Here is a 22515-nt window from a genome sequence, read left to right as displayed (position 1 = left end):
CATTCACCTGCTCACAGAGACAAGATTATATCGCTCTGTCCTAGCACTTCTTCAAACACTGCTGAGCGTGTGCTCGTGTTCACATGTTTACCAGAACAAGGTCTCTTTTCTCCTCTTTTCACAAGACATGGTATTTCCCAGAGGAAGCCAGCGGCTCTCCCGGGGTGATGCCAGCTTTCCTATACTATGCAACCAAGGTTTAAAGATGCTGTAGAGCTCCGTGAGCAGAGTAACCAAGGCGGGGGCGGGGGGGGGGGGGGGGGGGGTGCGGGGTGTATGTGGGGTGTGAGGGAAATACCTTCTGTATAAAACAGCTTTTTTTTAAGAAATGTGTGGATTACCCAGGTCAGAGGAATCCTCAAAGGAGGAGGCAATACACACACTCGGTGCTCCCATTGCCGCTCCCTTAGCGAGCCACGGGGGACCACTGCTCCGTTACTGTGGCAACAGTGACGAATTGGCAGCCAGACCCATCATCACACAGTCTCCCCGAGACCCTGCGAGATGCTCCGGGAAAGACTTACAGAAGGCGATTTGCATCTGAGATCCCATTTCTTTTAAATTTTGGCTTTACCTGGCGAGCCTAGAGAAAGAGAAGATTGTTAGTACAAGCTCTCCAAGGAGAAACCCGTGTGGGGGCAGGGCACGGGGAGTGGTGAGGGGGCTGTAATTTAGATGGCAGCCCTTGCAGAGGCGGGAGAACTATGAGCACCTGTCGGGGAGGAGTTGACTCATGTGGGAAGAAGGTCACTTACGCAGCCTTGCTCTGTGAGTACTGACCCAGCCGGCCTCTCGTACCTTCTGCTGCAAATGTTATTTATTGTTTGTTATTAACTATCAAATTCTGGGAGTTCTTGTGTCTAAGGAGAGGGATTTTCTTTTGTGCTGGCTCTAGGCTTCACGCAAAATCCATGAATGCACTGCTGGCTTTTTGTCCTAGGCGTGAATTCCTGCAGGAGCTGCAGCCTCACCCATCAGCAGCAGGTTTCTCATAGCAAGCTCGATGAGATCTGCAGGGCAGGATCTGCAGTTTGCAGCGAGCACTGCACAATCTGTACCTTAATACCAGGTTTTGTGCTCTAGCCAGCTAATACAGTACTAGATCAGCTTTTCATTTCATTCACCATTCCAGCCTCTGTTATACAAGCTAACTTATTTGGTTTTGCTGAGATTAAGAATTTAAGCAGTAAGTAAATCAAATGCTTGAACAGGTGCAGAAAGATTGCCCTATGTACGATAGAGTTACAAGCAATTTCATTCCAGTGAGACAAACAGATGCACCAGATAAACTGCTGATAAAAGGAATTATTATATTGGCAAATATCAACCATGCTCCACTGTACCACATGGATGTCATAGTCAAGCACACAGGCAGCCACGGGTGAGATCAATCGAGCATGGCTAACAATAGGCATCTATAAATGTAATCATGTTACAGAGCATGATCATCAGTTTTTAATTCTGTCCTGAAAAATGTTAATGAAACCTAGAGATCTGTGAAAAGAATATGCTGCTTTGTGAAAAAATAATGCATTACAAAAAAAACATAGTAAGGAAATATGAGGAAAAAAGAAAGGAAAGGTATCTTGTACGCCATAGATCTGAAATCTTGATCAACCTACAGCCTGGTCACATGAAAGCCAAGGAGATTTTTTTTTTTCCTCCAGATGAATTTGGTGCTTGTTCTGTTCCTTGGCCAGACGGCAACACTGGGGCATCTCTGGCTGTAATCTCATTAAGACTATTAGGCTGCGATTGTGCTTGTGCTTTTGCTGGCATGGATTTAGGCAGACAAATGATCCTCAGAGCTCTCACAGTTGAGAGGAGACGGGGTACGTTCTTTCTCACGAGGTTTGAAAATCTTACAACCTCGACTTTGGAAAGGCACTGTTTGCAAACCAGCTGGGAAGGCAAATAGGGACAGGTCCACTCAGCCCAGGCACAGAAGGGCAGTTTATGAACACGGCTTCTGTTCGTGTAATGGGAGTCACGTGTGTGAGTGCCCTGCACAATAACGACCAAACACACTCCCCTCAGTGTGTAAATAGTATAAAGCTGTGCCTGTGTGAGTGTTGGCATGAGAGGCTGGGCTACTACAGAAAAAAACCCCAGAAATCAGAAATTAATTATTTGTTAATTTTTCCATCCCCAGAACCAGTCCTGTGTTCTGCTTTGTCCCGCCTGTTGTAACTAACACCAGCATAGTAGCTTTTGTTTTGTTGCACTGTTTGACCAGACTGAAAAATATTTTGGTGATATTTCTGGATGTTTCTGGAGTCAGATACAACTTCTTTTCACTCAGTTTTAGCCCATTACTCTTCATTACAATTCCTGGGGACACTGTAAATACCTGTTCTTCCTCTTCTGCGTTCCTGCATCATTCATATATTAGTAGATAGCTCTGTTCCTCAGCAGCAGTGGAGCTTAAATACTTCTGGATGTAGCTGGATTTCCAGCCCCCTCTGTGACCCCTGCACATGTGGATCTCCTGCACATAAACCCACACCGGTTGATGTCATTCGCGCATGAGCCTTGGGAAGCAGTCTGTGCTGAATGAGTGCCAGTGTACCACACAGTTCATAAATATGTAAAAGTAATGGGCCCTATCCCAACAAGCTTAGATTCAGAAACGTTTAGCAGATGTTCTGGCAGTGGGGGAGGAAAACAGGAGATGAATAAATACAATACTGCAATAGCAAATACTTTGTTGATGAAGCTGCACATAAATTAGAATGACAAACACACCCTTAGCAGGACTTTGACCTATCCATAAAACAACATCGACATGTTTTATTAATAGTAGTTTCATGTTCTCAGGATCAATAAAGTGACTTCATTGGTTTACTTTTCCCTTTTTATTAATACTTCTCTAAACAGTGATGAATTTGAATGGAACATGGGTAGAGTCTTTTTTATAGCTTGTCAAAGGACAATTCCAGTAGTACTAGTAAAGCAATAAGGTTCTCAGCCAGGACAACAGAGCCTTTTGCTAAAGAGAACCTAACCATGGTTAAGAGTTTGTCCCATATCTGCTTGAGATTTGGGGCTGTCAGTTATTTCTAGACAACACCACAAGGGAGCTGCTCTATGCACTCGGTTAAAGGAGTAAAAAGCTGTTGCTTTAAAAACAAGTATAGGAAACATAGCTCAGGCTGTCCATTAATCCAAACTCCACATAGTAAACATGCCTTTTAGACCTTAATGCATGCTACATGGAGTAAACCAGTCTCAACTTTACAGGCAGTTCTTGTGTGGAATTTTATGGCCCAAATTAGATGAAGAACCAATGAAGTGTCTCAATGACGACCTTGCAGGACTTTTCCTTACATTTCACCATGGTATGTTTAAATCCGTTCATTTTGGCGAGTACAAGGAAATGCTGTACTTCTGATTTTTTTGGTTAATGTATTAATTACATAGTATGGCAACAGTCTAGTAGTACTTCATCTAGGTATTGTCTTCTTGAATATCTATGTTTTCTTCATTGGAAGCAGTTGTTTTACTGCTTTGACTGATCTTGCACCTCTTCACACACTTGAGCTGTGCTTCCTAAAGGAAGCATGAAGTGAAACTCAGTTGGGCTACTCTTCCCAGCCCTTAGCATAATGTACAGTTTTGGGAGGGAGTTTTCTGCCCTTGTGTAGCCTTTGTTCTGGGTTACTTCTACTTAAAACTTTACAGTATAGTGAAGTGAAAGTTGTGTTTCTCATCAGCTTCTCATATGCCCACAGTCCTGAGTCATAGCAGCAAACCCAGCTGCTATTTTGGATTTACTGCTTGGAAAAATCTGAGAACAGTGAAATTGTCTACAGTGTCTATGCACAGACCCAGAGCCTAAAATTTAGTTTTCAAGTACTAAAGTCTATACTGAACACTCAGCATATTTGCATGTACAAACTTTCCTTATTGGTTCCGATTTGAAAGCTTATTTTCTCAGTGTGGAGGGTTAGAAACATTTTTCTATGTGATCAAAATTTACTGTCTCTGATGGGCCATCTTTTTATTCCCCTGCTTAACTGCAGAAGTTTTTATCTAGAGAAGTTTCTACTTTTTCTTAGTGAGCCAATTGGTAGGGTTTTTTTCAAGTGAATTAGGCTTGTATTTGTTTTCTTGTAACAAAACATCAGCAGCAATTTATTTGGAACTCAGCACCCACCCCAGCACACAACATCACTCTGGATTAGTGTGTGCATGTGTGTTCAGGGTGGTGGAAGGGGGTTGGATAGCATCATTTCATAAATATTACAGCTATTCAAATGCCTGTGCAGTGAATAATCACTTGCAACAGGAGAATGCCGGGTGGTTGGTGACTTCTGCCTTGCATTTCAAACACAGGTAGAATACCTGTGTTATTTCTTAGGAAGTCAGTGCTGTGTTTCCTCCAGAACTGGGCAATTCTTCCTGCTAACAGTTGCAGAAGACAGCAGATTTTAAGACCTCTCTAGACTAGACTAGTCCTTCAGTTTCTTCTGGAAACAGTTCATCTTTTGGAAGTGTTCAGATGCTGATTTGTATAGAGATTACTTTTACATTAAAAAAAACTGGCTCTAGCTGTCCAAGTGAATGTAAGCATGAGAAAACAAGACTATAACTCATCAAGGAGATCCCCGATTAAACTGCTTCCAGCAGGTGGTAATTTAAATACAGTGACTTTTAACAGAAACGTTTGCATACAGGAGATGAGAGTTCCTGTCAATGGAGGTGCTTCAGTGGTGCTTTGGTTTCATGTTGTGGCCTTGACTTTTACAAATACTGATGTAGAAAGTAAAAAAAAAAAAATCCTCTGGCACTGTAAATGTGTAAGACGTATAAACAAGAGGGATGTTTGCAGAACATACCAAGTGCTCCTTCCATTCTGCATCATACTGGTAAGGCCTCAACTGGGAACATGCTGCATGCTGTTCCTGCACACAGAAATTCAGGAAAGACATGGACTACAGTGAGAGCCACCAAAGGGCAACACCATGAATCAACAGTCTCACAATCTAAACCAGGCGGACAGGCAAGAAGAAATGGAGTTTTAGGTCTGGGGAATGTAGTAAGGAGTGAGGAGAGAAATCTTTATGATCTAAAAGGCTGTTGCAGGAGTAAGAGGAACAAACTTTTTGTTTCTATTGGGTAGGATGAGAAGTAGATGTAACTTATGGTAGAAAAGATCCAGGTTAATCATTAGGGAAAACTTTTTCTAAAGGCAAAAAGTGTGAATTGTGAGAAAAGACCATCTTGCCTGGATAGGCTGTGGTGTCTGCAGCACTGGGGAGGTCTTTAAGGGGTAAAACAGATGGGGCAGAGATGCTTTCACAGGGATGGAGTTAGATGACCTCTCAGTATCCCTTCCAGTGCTGTAGTGTGGTGATCATCTTCTTGTTGGAAAATCCAGTTGCTGTGTTTTATCTTGCTAATTCCAGATGTGGGGACTCTGCTCCGGGACAGTATGCTTCCAGTGGAATTTGCTGTTCTTGGTTTTTAAAGAGATTACAAATTCCCACAGGAACAGTCATGCACCTGGAAAGTCCGGAGCCTTGGAAGGTTGTCAGAATAGAATTTAAAATTCCCTGGCTATTTTTACTGTGAAAATAGCTTTGATATCGTAGAGATACCAAAAACTTTCTTAAATTTTCTTCCGTAACTCCCTCGCTATGCTCCTGGGAGCAACACCTAGCTCTTATGAACCTTCAGTAATTTCTCCTAGAAACAGAATACATTAAAAAAGCAGGCCTTATTTTGCTATATAGACTTTTCAAGAGGGGACACTGTATTATAATCTGACTTTATTTTGAGCAGTAGCAGCTCACCTCCTTTGAAGACCTCAGTCTTGAACCGCAACATTGTCCCTGGGCTTGTTTGGGACTGCTTCCTCAACAGCTGCTGTGCTTACTAGCGGTCACTTCTGGAGTGCCAACACCCAGTTTTACTGAGCTTGCAGGCATGAATTCACAGGGAGTCAATCACTGCTTGGCTGGGGCGAGGTGACTTACCCAGCCCAGTGCAAACCAGTAGTTCTGCAAAACCCTCAGGCAAAACACAGTGGTGGACTTCCCTTGCACATCACCAGTCTGGAACATCAAGCTTCTACCAGGCTGTGATGCAAGATTTCAGCTGCCTTAACTTGCTTTTATTCTGCAAAATAGACCATTTTGTACAGTTTTGTGCAGTTTTTGTGAGTGTGCTTTATGAGCCTAAAGTTCTGTACAGTACTGCCTGCCACCCTCCTCCCACTCCGAGCACCACGTGCATGCAGTGAAAAGGGACATGCAGAGGCAGTATAGTGCTTTGTTTTTCCTTCAGTTCTACTTGTTTAAACCCTTCCTCTTACAGTGCATTGTGAAAACTTCTCTGGGAATCCAACAGCATAATGATGCAAATCACCCTGTCATATGACTAAGCCTCTCTGGTGCTGGATTCCAAAATATCGAGCCAAGACGTACAAGTCTTGCCGTGGATGCCATAGGCAGCCTCCTGCTAGAGTGCAGATGACTCTCCAGTTCCCTAATGGGAATTGTTTGGGTCCTTATTAGCACTTTACAAAGATTACTGTTAAACTGCCAGCCCTCCTCCTGACTGTTCAGAGCGCTCAGCCAGTAATCACTGCACACACTGTGAGAGCATTTTAAAACGTCTCCCAAATCTCACTTTGTGTAAACCTACTCCTCTGTCTGCTTTCATTTTTCAGTAATCTAACACATCCCCAACCTGCATCTTTGCAGAGAAGGACACCTTGCTATATTAGTTATGAGCAGGTAGTAGAAGCTGCTGCCTCACCTGCAAAGAGCTGCTCTGTCAGTGACCTTCTCTGACTTCCAAGGGGGAATATCCCCTGGAATCCCCTGACTCTTGCTACCCTTTGGTACTTGTATGGGCATGACTTTGTGCATCTGCTCAGGTAAGGAAAGGTGTCCTTGCCAGATTTTCCAGCACGTAAGCTGAATCAGCAGGCTGAGGCTCTCCAGTGATTGCAACCAGTAGCTCTAATTTCTATGCTCATGGAAACACCATCAGTAAACAGGGTGGGTTGAGCCAAGTTTAGATCAGCTAAAGGCTTTCCTCCATCTGTTCTCAGACATGGATATAGACAGTGAATTGGGAATTGTGCACTTCTGGCTGATATTTGTCACACTACACTGTAGTAAGAATTTGCTCAGCCATATCATGAACTCATTTTATGCATCTCTTATGAATGATATCTGTTTGGTGTATGTGTTTGGTGTTTTATTGTGTGTTATTGCAGTACCTGACTGCTTTTCACGCCAAAATCTCTAATAGACTATGGAGATCAAAACTTCCCTTCAGGCAGGATTGTGAGACTGTGGCTTTGGTATCGGCAACATTGGGACTGTGTGGTTCCGGATGTGAAAGGTGTTTGAATTATCCCTGCTGAAGAAGCCTATTTGAAGGAAAACTGATGTACTTATTACTGTTTCTATTTTCCTGGGTCTGTGCTTGACTCCTAATCCCCGAATCATCCCCATCATGGACGGCACTGTGTTGGTTTGCGTTCCTGCTCCATTCCGGTGCTCACTGACTGGTTCCCTCGCCTGAAGGGCTCAAGGGCACTCTCAGCTGTGTGTGTGGCCAGGGCAGCACAAACGTGTGCACTGCTTGTACACGCTGAAGTGCACAGCTAGGAAGGACACGTTTATATATGAACAGTATACAAACGTATGTGTATATCTTTGGGCAGCCGTGACTGTGCTCCTCCTGCCTGCTGGATCAGTTGGGAATCAACTGATGAAAAAAAAAAAAAAAGAGAGATGTGCATACTTATACCTGTGATCCTACATGCACACGCAAGCAGCAGTCACAAGTATTGAGGCCATGTTACTGAGAACACAGCTGCGTTGGGCAGGGCATGTCTCCAGGATGAAGGACCACCGCCTCCCTAAGATCCTGCTCTATGGTGAACTTGCCACCAGCTGCCACAAGAGAGGAGCCCCGAAGAAAAGATACAAGGACTCCGTGAAACAACATCTCAGCCTTGGCCACATTGACCACCATAACTGGTCTACTCTGACCTCCAATCGGGAGTCCTGGAGACAGACCATCTATAACACTGCTGATGCTTTTGAGAAAGCACGCAGGATCACCCTTGAGGAGAAAAGACAACACAGAAAGAATCGTGCCTTGCAGAATATACCATCTAAGGAGTCTTTCTGCTGTGCCTTTTGCAACCAGACTTGCCTATCTCGTATTGGCCTTTTTAGCCACCAACGCGCTTGCAACAAACGTGGGTAGAGCCCTTCCCAAATCTTCGTTCGCGAAGCCTAGCCATGAATGAACATGCACACACTAAACATTTCTGTGCTCCTCTCAGCGCTCTCTTGGAGACCAGGGCTCCGTTGTTTCCCTGTGCAGCCCGTGCCAGCACTGTCACCTCAGTGTCACCCGAGGGATTAGGCAATATTTGGGTCTCCCGAGCTGACTCGATTAGCAGGAGACAAGGATAATGGGAGCACAGCAGCATTCACCTGCTGTAACACTGCTCCTCTCGCCGAGCGCGGGGGCAAGGAGCCTTTTCAGGAGCGCATCAGGATCCCAACAGGACGGGTTGCTACGAGCACCGCTGCGAGCTTCTCCCCAGCCAGCCCCGATCCCAAAAATGTATTTCGCCCTGTCTCGTGACGATTTTACAAGCGCCTCCCCGGCCGTTTTTTAGGTCTGATTCGCCGCCTTTTCCCCGCCGGTTCCTCGGGTGCCGCCGCCCGGGCTCCTTCGGCGCCTCCCTCACGCGTCCCGACGGCCCCGCGCGCTCCCGGGGCACAGGGCGCGCCCCCGACGCCCGGGGTGTGTGTGTGTGGGGGTGTGTGTGTGTTAAACGGTCGGCGTCTCGCCCCGCCCCCTTTTTTCGTCTCCGCCAATCCCCGCCCGGCCTCTTGCGATTCGAGCGCTGGGAGCGAACCACTGCCGCGGGGGGCGGGGGGAGCAGCGGGACCGCGGAGGGGCTGAGGGGGGAACAGCGTGTGGGCGGGGAACAACCCGCGTTGGCCGGCGCCACTTGTTGCCTTCCCGTTGCCGTCGCTCTCCTCCGCTCCTCTTCGCCGCGTGCCCAGCGGCTGGAGCCGCCGCTTCCCGCCGCCCGCCCCCTTTTTTTCCCCGTGCGCCGCTCCGAGGGACGGGCGGGGAGGGGAGGGGTGGGGGCTTTGCCCGCGCGCGCCGGGGTGGGCGGGGTCGCGGCCGCGCGAGCTGCCAAGGTGCGCGCGCGCCGCCGCCGCCGCCGCCGCAGCCGCCCCTCCCGCGGCGGGCAGGGACGGGCCGGTCCCGCCGCGCTCCAGCCCCGGGCGGCAGCAGCGGCAGCAGCAGCAGCAGCGGCAGCAGCGGCAGTATGAGGCCAAGGCAAGTGACCCCCGGCGGGGTTGCGGGGAGGCAGAGTGGGGAAGGGGGGATCCGCTTCGCGCCTCGGCACCGCCCGGGGGAGCGGCCCCGGCGCAGCGCGGTGTGTGCGCGGCGCGGGGAGCGGCGGCAGCGGCTGCGCCGGGCACGGGGCAGCGGCCACGGGAGACAGGGCACCGCCGCGGGACGCGACCCACGCGGGCCGTCCGGGCGGGCGCCGTGACCCTCTTACACGGCTTGGGCAGAGGCACCGCGCGGCTCATCCCCGAGTCCCGGGGCAGGAGGAGCGGGAGCGGCGCCGCGGGGGCTGCCCGTGCTCCCGGAGGGCCGTCGGTGCCGCTCGGCCTCATCGCCCGGAGCGCCGGTGACCCGCGGCACGGCAGCCGCGGGGTCATAAAGTGCCGCCGGTGCTTCCGTCGTCAGAGGGCTTATGGCACCCCTACGTGAGGCACCGCATACACCGCCCGCGGCTCGCACAGGCTGCTGCTTGTCTCGCCTTTAGCCTTTTTATTGTTATCTCAGATAAGTGCAGTGCAAGGGATTGTAATGCCTGCGTGTCTGTTCCTTTAGTTTAGTTACTGTGTTATGGTACAGGCTTAATCTCTGCAGGATGTTGTCCTAAGACGTGTTTAAGAGTGTTTAATACTTAGCTGCTTCTAAACGTAGGTTTCCTCCTCGTATAATAATAAAAACCTGCTTATCCGTTCACTGCAATGACTTAATTCTATATTCTGAAGAAGTCCTGTCTTACCTCATGCAGTCATCCATTTGAGGTTAGTGCTCGGGAGCAGCTGGAAAGGATTCCTCCATCTCGACAGAAGTTACTGTCAAGTCTGACATGACAAAAATTGCTGCTTTCTTTGTTCATCCTATTGCACTGCTTTGAAAGTTTAACAAAAGGAAAAAAAAAATCTGTGGAAAACCTCTTTGAGGGTTAGACTTAAAATTGGTGCTCTTGGTTATTCTGCACTTCAAATGCACTTTGGCTGTGCTAGTGTAGGGGGATTAGGGAAGCTGGGCAAATAAATGGCCCCTCATTGGACAAGCTGGATATACAGAAACTGTATCCATTAAGGCATGTTTTAGTTACAGACTTTGAAAGAAAAGCTACAAGTTAACCCTGCTTGAAAGAACCCAATAAACAAGATTTTTCTGTGTATAGCTAAAAGCTTGCTTGAAATATACTGCTTTTCCCAATAGTTACGCTAATACCTCCTTGTATTTCTCTTAGAGAACGTGCTTATTCTACTTATTTCTCACTGTCACATTTTCAGCACTTGTGTTTGGGTTCGTTGTACTGCAAGGATGTGTTTGGTAAAAATAACTCACTGCATGGGAATTTACTTCTTCAATCATGGGAATATTTCTCCTGGTCTGAGAGTCTGTGAAAGCTTACTTGCACAAAACTAAAGTTAGATTGAAGTTGCTGGTGTCCCTTTAAACCACTAAAACGTTCATCTGCAGCTGCAAAAGTCACACTGCAGTTAAGGAAACAGGTATGTTTGTATTTAGCTTGCTAAGTACTTGTATGTAAGTAGATGGATTAACTAGATATGCTAGAGTAGTATTTATTCATATCCTACATTACAGCTGTATGGCACACCTTACAGCTAATTGGTGACACTGGAAATCCTGTAGTTATTAAATTAATGGACAGGGGAACTCCTCTCTAACGTTATAAGACAATCATAAATAGTTCTCTTTTGCCAGTTATTTTTAAGTATTTGTGCAGAAGAAACAACAATTATGCTGATTATGAATGACAAGTATCTGAATTTAGATATTCAGTAAATGTGGATACAAATCCTGTTCAAGACTATCCTGTGTGTTAAGAAAGGGTCTTTAAATAGTGTGTGATTGTATATTTGTGGACTAAGCCTAAACACAGCTGGTTGAGGTCAGGATGACATTTTATTCTAAGCTTTCTTGCTTCTCTGGGTTTCAAATATCCTGCAAACATGCCTCACATGAGAAATCTCAGTTATTTTGCAGGTGCAGGTCTCTTGATAAAGGCTACAGCACTGTTACTTTTCCACGAGAGAACTTGAATTCCTGTTGTACACATGGTAATGGAGAGCTGGTGACACATTGCTTTTGGAGAAAGCTGAGGCGGAACTGGTCCTTAGTTGGATGTGTTCCTCTCTTCCTGCAGGATTTAAAAATGACTTCTCAGTTGCTTAAGTAATCCATGAATGGATTAGGGTTTTTTTTTTCTCCTTTGCAAACACAAGGGCTGTCTTGCCAGTGTCATCTCATAGTAGCATTCAGGGTATTCCAGGTAAAGGGAGGACTGTCCATGCTGCTGCTCTCTGTCCTTGGCAGAGTCAGAAAACTTCCGCTTCCACTGTGTCGCAGGAAATTGCCCATGAGAGCAACAGCAGAGCTTGTACATGGACTTTCTTTGGTGTTGCAGCCCGATGTTTTAGGAATCTTCTGTCTGCCAGTTGATCTACCTCTTAACAACCTGGAGTGGAAAAATCCTTTCACTTATGGCTGAAGCTGGAGCTACACTAAATCCTTCCATCAGTGTAGCTGTCTGTCAGGGGCGTCACCTGTTGTGTGCAGGGTCCTGGCACATGAGCAGATCAAACACCTGCCATTGGGGCTGCTCTTACACTGTGTCTGTTGGTGATACATGGATATGAACTGAAGCTTTTCCCATGTACTGTGGGGCTGTTCTAGTACTGCTGAGCGATTCCCAGTGCAAATGTGATCCTGGGGAGGTTTCCTGGGCGAGTGCTTTCACTGCAATGGATCCTAACGATAATCTCACCTTTCCTCTAAAAAGGGGAGGAGAGGGAAGTTCCCGCTGGTCAATCCAGGAAGGGGGATTTTACATGAGCTCCACTGAGGAGCTGAGCTTACTCTTAGGGCTTTCCTTGGGTCTCCCAGCAGCACTGACCTGACCCCTGCAAACTATCAGGGTGTGACAGGTGTCAGCTACAGAGATGCTGTTAGTAATTTGATGGTGGAAATAAAGTAGCAATGATACAGAGCTGGTTCTCATGCTGCTCTTTGGAAGTGATGTGATAAGATAGAAGAGGCAAGCACTGTTTATTTACTGGGAGGGGAGCCCAAAACCGTGGAGACAGAGCAAGAGGTAAGCTAGCATAGGAACATCAAATCACCACCCTTTCCTTCCTTTTTCTCCTCCTCCCTCCCCTAGATGAATGACATCTCATGTTGTAATTGCACAGGGGAGAGGGAGAAAGGGAAAAGTGCACCTAGGAGAACCCCAGGAACACTCCAAGGAATGAGATCTGCACATAGATGGTGTTTGTGAATGGTATGAAAACATTTTGATTTCAGCTGAGTGTTTAAGACACACAATGAATTCAGTTTCAATGAATTATTTGTTGTCTGTCCCTGTAGATTCCTCCTAAAGTTGGGGTAGTTGGAATACGTAGTCAATAACCTGATAGGACTCTTAACAGCATTTGATTTTGTGTAAACAATACATTGACATGGTTCTTCTCATTCTGCCTGTGTTGTACCTTGGTTTGAAGAGGCACTGTGATACTCTTGTGTATGGAGTGGTTTGTGATAGAAATGGAGTGCCCAGATATGGGAAACAATTTAAGGAAGGGAAGGTTGTTCACCTGTGTGGGCAGCCTCTCTTCTGATATTCCCCCCCGCTCTTTCTTTCCCCCTTTGAAAGTTTAATCAAGCAGCAATTATTTGGCTTGGTAGCAAGAGAAAGCTGAAGGATGTTTTTCTTTTTTCTTTTTTTTCTTTCTTTTTTTTTTTGAGGTACCGAAATTTACTCCATTCAAAAGTATTCAGTAAGACTAGGAAAGGAAATGCAAGTTTTTGTTCTTTCTAGGCAGAAGTAAATTAACAATAGAACTATTTCAGTGTTAGGAAAGAGGAATGTATTTCATCCCACACTTCCTAAGGAGAGTTCATAACTATTCTGCTAAAGTGGGCAGTAGCATCATAGCTCCTTGCTGGGGACAGAAACTTGGTTGCTCCAATAGAGGTGAACTGTTCTGAACCTGTTGGTTTTGCAAGAGAAAAAATGAGAGACTGCATTTCATTTTTTGAAAAGGGGCACTAAAGAAAGCTATGGAAACTGTGGGGAAAACTTTTGTACTACATTCCCGTCTCTCTCAGCCTGTCATCTCTGCCTTCTTCCCAGATCTTTATCCTTGTTATATGTTAACCTTTTTTCATTCTTTCTCTACAGTGTCTTTGAGATATGATCTCATGTGTCTAGCCACATGGTTAAAACCAGTCTAGGCTGCCCTTGCTTTGGCTGGATTTCTTCTTGACACTCAACTGTTCAAAACAGTGACCATTTTTACTGAAAATCTTTCCTATGCAAGGTCCTACAAGTACAGACATAAGCTGATTTTCCTGGCCCTTTCTGACTGTCATCTAGAGTAGCATGCTGTGGAGAATTTGACACGTAGTCCTGCCTGTTAATGCTGCTAACTTTTAGGCATTACTAAAGCCTTGTTCATCCTGAGATGAGCAAGATGGATGGATGCTTTTCAGCCATCATGAAGAAGAGTCCCATAAACATCTTTTAATCTGCCTCGTCTTCTGCCTTCGGAGAACTTGTTAACACTCTCCACTGCCATGAGCTGACTGAACCAGAACAACGCGGCAGTGGAGTGAATAGGCCTCTGCTTACCTATCTTGAGTGTTTTTGCCTTTTTGCTGTGTTCCCTTCTTTCTTTCGATCCACTTGTCCAGCAATTATCTCATCCCTTGAGCTGGAGCCTCTCTGCACAAGAGATGTGTTTTCCTCTTCTGCTCCTATGTAGCATATTACATTTTGGAGTTCTGGTTTAGACTGACGATCTCAGACATTGTTGTAGGATACAGAATAAAGGTAAAATCTTGCAGTTTCCAGTTTTCTGGGCTGACTGTTTCCAACCTCGGTCCAGGAATATTTGTCTTATGTTATGGGTCTTTTGCTGTGTTTGCCTGCATTAGGATTCCAGTTGTACAGCTTAATTAAAATCTGGGAAATAGCCGACTTACTGAATCAACTTCCTCTTTGGCCAGCGGGAAAATTGTTCTGTATTACTGCTTTCTGCCCTGCTGTTTGGAAATAACTCCTCTCAAAATGCAGTGCTTTGAAGTGAGGCAAGGCTTGCTGGGAGCTGATGTGGTTGAGGGAAGAGGACATTGCAGTGCATTGAAGGTTTCTAATAAATCTCTTTCTTTCAAACTTTACTGAGTTATGTCCTTTTTTTGTCAGGGCTAAAAGATTCTTTGGAATGAACTTTGGGTGACACATCTCAGGAAGTCTCAGGGTATAATCTTCTATTCTTCTAAGTAACTCTTGAACTACAGTGACAATGAATAGCATAACTTTTATAGCGACATCCCTTCAAATTAGTGAGATCTCTTTACCCCCAGTCTGTAGGGAGAGTTTTCACTGGAAGTTAAAATGTAGGCAGAACAGCAGCATTTTTGTGGGATCATATCTTGTTATCTCTCCCAAGCAAGTGAAAATGCTTGTGGCCACGTGAGTCCTATCTAACATTTCTATCTCTTCCTGGCCTTGATGGAACCGCCTTGGTTTAACGGGATGGTTGGGAGGTCCTTCTTGTCCTTCTCTTCGTGTTTCTAAATGGGTTGTGTAAACTCACACAACTATTAAAAAGGGCTTCTCTTGTTGGGTCCTGTGAAAGGGACAGTATAAACTCTGCTCCATTTTTGTGAGGTACTGCAGCTTGTAGTGATTTGCACCACTTAACACTTTCTTACACTTTTTTTCCAGGTTTCATTAAAGAATTGAATCTAAGAGCAAGCAGAAACCAAATTGAACTCTAACTCAGTTAAAGAGTGCCAAGCCAATTGATAGCAATCCAGTGATACCCATGTTATGGGTTACTCTGGATCCTGTGATGAGGACTGTCCTCCAACACTTGCAACACCATGGTTATGTGACTGAAGGAATGAAGGGGAGGACAATAGACTTTCTCATCTCCTCTGTTCTGCGGTGATGTGCACAGAAATGAGGAATGGAGGCAGGTCTTTGCCTAGGAGTTGTGCTTTAAACAGTCAAATCTAACAATGTTTCACTAGTCTTTTTTTTGTGTGTGAGAAAGTATTTCTTTAATAGCAGTCTGTGTCCATGGTATATGGTACTCCATCTGGTATAAACAGAGTTGTGCTCAGATTGGGAAAGACAAAACCGTATTAGACTGTGTCAGGAAGGGTAAGCAGTTTTGGGGAGCATGGCATGCTTTTGATGATTTACTTCGCTTCACTAATTCACTAATTAGGCAAGGCTCCCATTCAGAATTCTCTAGAGCTGTGCCTCTTGTAAAGGATTGTAAAGGAAGGCTGGTTTGGAGTGAGCCTTTGTGTAGAGTTTCCTTGGTGAGTCTGGGAAGGCCAGTGCCTCCCACCTGGTACTTCAGGTTTCTTCCAGATCTCATGTTGCCTTTCTTGCTGCTTATAAACAGAATCTAAATGTACTGTGGACTTTCCAGGGAGAGTAGGATTGCTTACACATCCAGGAAATACAGGAAGAGGTTGGGTGTCAGTGATACCTGGTCTGCTTCCAGTACTTCAGAAAGACAGGAATTTGTACATGTGAAAACGGAAGTTATCTGGAAGATGACAGCACCAGTAGCAGATCTCCACTAATAATTCTCCAGTGATGGTGTTCAGTGTTCCTTCACAGAGAAAAGGCTGATGTGCTATAGCTGAGCCCATCATTGCACCTTTCAATTTTCTTGTTTCCTCTACATTACATACAGTGTTTGTTGCATTACTTGTGCCAGGAACTCTGCTGTGCCAAATATTCCATTAAAACATAGTAAAGAAGTCCCTGCTCTAAGTTTTATTTTTTTCCTAAATAAAGCAGGTGGGAGTGGAAGAAAGCAGGTATGATTTTTCTATTGATGTTTAGAATAGCAAATACTGGGAAGCTCTATATTGAGTAGAATATTATTTGACAGTGAATTTATTTCAGGATGTGAATCAACCATCAAGTCATTCAGTGGGATACTTATAAAGCTGCAAAATAAAAACTGTGGGCTTAAGAGGAGGTATATATCTGTGAGACATACATATTTGTGTCATCTGGGAACCTTTGTCTTGGAATAACCAGTTTGCCTACAGGACAAATGCCCTTGCACATCTTCCCTTATCTCCAGCTCTACTCAGTGTGGTCAGGCTTCATGACATTGAGTAGACTTGCTTTGGAACCATCCCTCCTACACTTCTCTCCACTTGTACCACACTTGTTCCAATTTCCATAGTCTCAACTCCTACCTGGACAGTGATGGGACTTAACACAATCAGAAGGGGGATAAGGTATTCCAGGTGGCCAGCCTGTACATTGAGCCAACTCTGCAGTCTGCTGATACAATCCTTCATTCAGTGTGGTCTTGAGTGTATTCAGGGTGTGGTGCACGAGGGGAGGGAGGAGTTGTGTGATCCATGTTCACTCTGGAATAGGAGGGAGATCTTTGAGGGATATGCTGTATATACAACGTGTAGCCCCCCTCTCATCTCCTCCAGGTCTGCTTGTTTGCGTTTGGACTGTACTTCTCCCTCCCATCTTCCTGCTAAGTGCCTTCCCAAAATGCAGAACCTTCTTCTGGCTGTGGTTAGACTGAACTTCAGTAGCATTGGGAGGGAGTCTGGCATCCCAGCAATGGTGGACTGTGTTTCTGGTATTTTATTCTTGCACCTCAGGGAATGTTGCCACTGGAAAACTGGCTTTCTGGGTGCCCTCAAAGTGCACTGTTAATGTTTGTTACTCTGAGTTGCTTCTGGTTTCCTCCTCCTGCATGTCGTCCTTCCTTTAATCAATCCACTGTCCTCATTCTATTTCATGTTCCCCACTGACATTTTCTTTTTTTTTTTCCTCTCCTTGCTCTTTACTGTCTTAAACTTCTTTGGTGCATGGAGGAGAAACAATGGAATTGCCATAAGCCTGTTGCTGACAGAGGGAGCCAGTAGGAATGCAGAATGTGTCCAGGGCATGTCTGGTGGGCTGGATTAGCTGTCCAGTTTGCTGTGTTATTTTCTTGGAGGGGAATTGGTTAATGCTAATTTAGAAATGGTATAGTATCAGCTGTGATCTAAACCAGCTAAATTGCTTGCAGACTGTCACTTGAGATGTTTGCTTCCTCCTTTGGAGAATTCTTCTGCTAATGTGCCCTTTTCTGGACCATTGTCTAGATGTCTCATCAGTCTGAAGAGGCTTGTTTTTAGTGCTGTGTGCTCTCTGGAGAGTTTATTTTTAAATAGTTACTGAAGCAACAGTCTCCTAAAATGCTGCAGTGTTAGGGTAGAAGGAATTAAAATGTTTAGTGATCCTCTGAAAGGATAGATTGAAAAAGTACATTTGTATCTCCTATTTTCTAGGGCTAACTGAAACTGTTTTAGGAGATGACTTGTTTACTTCATATTTTTCTTTCCCAGAATTCATCTACTCGAGTTTAAATTGTGTATGTTCCCAAACTGAAATATTGCCAAAACCAAATGTTTAATATCAGGGGCTGCTGTGCACTGTCCTTCATCCTCTGCTATAAAAAGATGACTTGTTTTCACCTGTGATGAATTCTTCCATCTTAAGGTGGGCTGCATCTTGAGATAATCACCTTGGAACTGTAGCTCCCATGGAGCAGTAAGGTACTATTATATGAGAAAAATAACTTTACTTTTTTAGGAAAAGCATTTTGTAAGTCTTCCTTGTGCCAAAAACCTGGGGACTTTACTCTCTGCCAAAAAATTTCAAAGAAAATGTTTTTCAAGAGGTCAGATTTCCTTATCACATTGTAGTCCTCCAGCATTGTAGTGTTTCTACTTTTTATAATTTTCTTTCTTGATCTAAAGCCTTCAGATGGGTTGTGTCAGGACAAAAATTACACTTAAAGTTATTGTATTCATTTGAAATCATATCACGTCACTAATAAATGATTAATCATGTTGCAGAATGTCACCTCTAGATATAAGAGGTTGTCTTTTTCCAAGTCCTCATTCCCTTGCTGCTCCATTCCCGTATTCTCCAGCTATCACAAAAAGCCCTTTGTTGTTCATTTGACTGTTAAACTATGCTTATTTTATGCTTCATCAAACTCTCAATGAGCTCAAGGTTTATAATATCAAAAGTCTGGATCTCCAAGTGTGAGAGAAGCTAACAGTTTTCATAAACCCATAGGGATCAACCAGCATACAGGAAACCATTCCAGGCAGTCAAACCTTTTTGATGGTGGTGAAAAATGGTGGCATTCATGCAAATAGTGATGATAACTTACAGGCATGATGCTTTCTCACAGTCAGCATCTGCTGGTGCTGGTCGAGCAGAGTGCTTTGGTTCTAGACTTTTAACAAAGCAAAGAATTTCAGAAACGTGAAGTACAACAAAGCCGAAAGAGAGGATAGTGAAAAAAGAGGAAAGGACAAGATGGCCAAGTAGATTCAAGATGCACAGGTCAGACTTGGCCCAGCAGTCCAGTGCCTGCTGCACACTGGTCTCAGTTCTTCCTTTTCCTGTTGGTCTTGCAACAGAGGTGAGTCTTGAAGGAAAGACTCTGTAATTGACTGGGAATAAAGTGCTCTGAGATTAACATAGTAAATTAAGATGAGTGTTAACTTCTTCTGTTGGATTTGAGGATGAATTGCCTTACAATGCCTTGCTAATTACGGCAATTCAGGAAATGATTCACAAGAGTGGGTAGCTGAGCTTGGTTCTTCTAACAGCTGTCTTAGCTTAAGCTAAGTTGGCTTATTTACTAGAATTGTGCTTAGTTTGCTACAATGGTAATTGCAAATACTCAGTGTTAATTCCTAACTTGACTGAATGGAGTCCTCTGACAGATGACCTAAGAATGGGAGCAGCCTTCAGCCAATCTGCAAAGTCAGGTGCCTTGTTTGGTATTTAGAGAAGTTTCTTTAAATGCTAGATCGTTAGACTGCATATTGCACAATTTAACTGGGGTTTGCTCCTTGTTTCATTGTGTAGGCTCCAGTATGGAGATAATATCCTTAATAAGAATCAGGGAATCTGAGAGTAAGTAGATTCTGTGAGCCTGTTCTCAAATGCAGTAATGACTTAATATATATATTTTTTCAGTTGTAAAAAACTATATTGTCCCGTTTCCCCGGGTAGAAATGCAAAAGATATTAGTATTCCCCTTTGATGGAGAGCTCCTGCTGTGCGAAATACAAATTGCTGTGGCAGATTGGAGTTTATGCCACGGTGTGCAGTGTCTATGGAGTTTCAGTTATGACAGCAAAATCTTTAGGTGGCAAGAACAAGGTCATGGAAGTGAGATTAACTTGCATACAGCAGTCCTTGTTGTGGGAAAGAATGTTTGGCAGACATCAACTTTTTATAACCTGATAATATTCAGGTACTGCAGAAAAATTCTCCTTTCTGTGAAGGTCTTAAAAGTGGTGGTGATATGAACCTTGGCCACCCTTTTCAGCTCTGGGTTCAGAGAGACTTTTCTTGAGAGGTATAGAGTGAAAACATGATGAACTGACCAGGCTTTTGGTATGTGTGTTCTAATTTGTGAGAACTTACTAGAGCTCTGAAACGGAGCAGCAGAGCATTGCTGGCGTGTCCTCACCTGCAGGATCTGGTTGTTAAATCCTGGAATGGTTATGGGAGGGTAGTGGTGGAGATGAGCTGTGACCTTCTCTCCCAGACAAAGCCCCGACTGTAAGGAGTTAAAACTTGGAGAGGAATGAACTGAGGTCAGCAGCACGAATAGTCTGTTCAGTAAATAATTTTCTTTGCATACTGACTCCATTCTTTCACTCATTATTTGCTCCACTTATTCTTTTCCCTTCCTACACACACGCGGGCAATTTTTTCTGGCTTTATTATTCTCTCTTGCCCTAGTTATCACCTTCCAATGGCCACTTGTCACTGTGACCCACCCTCTGGTCAGCGGGCTGTAGGTGATAGGTTTGCTGTGCAAGAACCACCCTCGGTCTGGGATGGACACCTACGTTCATCTTAGGAGATGCACGGCTGTTTTCCAGCTGCTCCTGCGAGCCGGCTTGCTCTGAGCACTGCAGTGGCTCTACAGAATGCAGCACGCAGGAGGGAGAACGCTGTTCAGCCGAGCACAGAAGAATTAAGAGCCGTTGCCCACCTTTTTTTTTTTTTCTTTTCTGTTTTCCCCTTGGCGGCAGGCTGGGAGCTTCTGGGTGAGTGGACATCTGGTGCATGGCATGCGTTTGTCCAAGGCTAGTTGGGAAATCCATTAAATAGCCGAGAGAGAATTTGGGTAAATGTAGGACGAAGCACTGGTTAACGCTGGAGTCTGCAAAACGTAGCAGGCTTTGCTAGTGCTTGGACATGATGCTGTGAAGGGAGAAAAAGCTTTTAAGGGTTCTGAGGATCCACAGAAACCAGCTAGAGGAAAAAGTAGGATTTTGGGGTTTGAGTGACCTTGAATGTGTGCTCCAGTGGAAAAAAATCCATGTGTGACTGGTATTTAGGAAAATATTTTCTGGGAGAGCCTTTTGTTAGAGGAGAAGCTGTTTAAATGTCCTGCATCTGTTGAGAGACCCATTTTGATTTTTCAATGGAAGTGTAATAGCTGCTGCTTGTCCGCTTTGCATGTGATCTTGTAAATGGTGCTATCCCCAGGCTCCTGAAAGATGTGCCTAATGTCTTTTGTGGCTGTTAAATTGACTTTAGAAGACCCCACAGACAGGACGAAATAGAGGCTTAGCAGGTGTGTACTGTAGCACGGCAACTATGGAGAAGAAAGCCGATGTATAACCATAAATGTATACTTTTGGTTTGGGGGGGTTTGGTTCTGCACCACTTAGTGATCTACAGTGCGATAATTCTTGCCTGCTGTTGGAGCACAGCATCTGTGTTCTTTCCCTTTCCCTTAGGGCACTGTTGTCTGCTTCATTCTTCTGAGATTTTTATGCTTTCCATTGTGTTCTCTTAAATAAAAATGCAACTCTAGAAACAAACAAACAAAATTCCTTTCTTGTTTGACTTCTGCTTTTCCCTTAAAAAAACCAATTTTTCCTGCCTTTTCTGATAGGGCAGCATTATTAAAACCAGGACTTTTCTCAGCTAAACTCTGTTCCTGCAGAGCCAGTGGGGTAAAGTGAATATAGTCCTTGCTATGAGAGTTGGTTTCTACCCTTGGATTAAATATTGATAGTAGTGAAGTTACAGATCTGAAGATACTAAATCAAGACAATTGTTCATTGTTTTCTAAACAGACTTTGGATACAGCTTTCCTATGACTACATTGTTCAGTGAAGTGCATTCCTTTTCAGTAAATAGACAGGCTTTAAGGCCTTCAGGTTCTTCGGATGTGAAACAACAGAAGCAATCATTAAAGCTAAATACGAAAGGAGAAACAATTACAGAGGCAGGATTTTTAGGAGTGTCTTGGGCTGTGCCACTGCCTCCAGTTGCTTGTTTTTTAAATCCTGGGGTTCTGTGTCCTCGTCTTACAGCACAATTGTCCAGGTCTGCATAGAGTCTTATCAGAAAACTGATCTGGGTTTAAAAATAACCTTGTTGGAATAAAAGATGGTGAAACCGTTTGGGTTTACTGTGGGATCCCATAATTATCACGACGGCATTGTAGTCAAGGGGGGAATGATTAGTGGTGAAGATAGGGCTGCTGCCAGTGCTACTTGGGGGAAGGAACACAGTGAATGACAAAGAAAAGCTGTTGCTTGATAATCTTGTACTTGAGACGACACATTGGGTACCTGTGGAGAAAAGGGAAGAACTTTTCCAAAATCCAAAAGAAGCGTTAAAAGGCTGCAGCTTCTGCTAAAGAAAGAGGCAACGGACACAAATTAATAAAGAAGAGAAAATACAGCTATTGGTTAGATGAGTTGCCATAAAATCACCATTTCTGTTGAACCATTATTCATTTCTGGTGTAGAAATTTGGTTTCTAGGCTTGTATTCTGACCCTGTTCTGTGTCTCCAGGGCCTCAGCTGAGAATCAGAAGGAGCGGTACTTAATGTAGTTGTTCTGTTAGCTGCTGTCTGCTTTGCCTCTTAGCTCTGCCAGCTTCTTCGGGTGTGCTTGGGCACTTGTGAACGTGGGCACTTCTGCCTATATCAACTGTTTTTACAACAGAATTTGCCTCTTCCTGTACCTGACCTCGTAATATTTGTACTAGCAAAATAAATGCTACTTGCTCATTCTTAATTACTACTGAATATGTGAAAAAAATTGAAGCTTTTAATAGCTGAAGACATGACTGCATT

The 22515-nt window shown here is 44.5% G+C and overlaps 1 protein-coding gene across 5 annotated transcripts in view; it reads left to right on the top strand.

Moving 5' to 3' along the window:
• Positions 1–469: 469 nt before the first annotated feature.
• MICAL3 (microtubule associated monooxygenase, calponin and LIM domain containing 3) overlaps positions 470–22515 on the top strand; it is a 168255-nt gene continuing 146209 nt past the window's right edge. For 2 of the 5 annotated variants that reach the window (XM_027680762.1, XM_027680761.1), the window contains exon 1: positions 471–768. The gene's annotated coding sequence lies outside the window, so the exon portion shown is untranslated. Of the gene's footprint in view, positions 769–22515 lie in introns of all 5 variants that reach the window. The other 3 variants (XM_027680765.1, XM_027680763.1, XM_027680764.1) reach the window with 2 other exon arrangements.

This window comes from Neopelma chrysocephalum, unplaced genomic scaffold (genome assembly GCF_003984885.1).
Source record: "Neopelma chrysocephalum unplaced genomic scaffold, ASM398488v2 Primary Assembly neopelma1_59, whole genome shotgun sequence".
Taxonomy (NCBI): domain Eukaryota; kingdom Metazoa; phylum Chordata; class Aves; order Passeriformes; family Pipridae; genus Neopelma; species Neopelma chrysocephalum.
The sequence above is the reverse complement of the archived record's forward strand: the minus strand, read 5'-3'. Positions and strand labels throughout refer to the sequence as shown.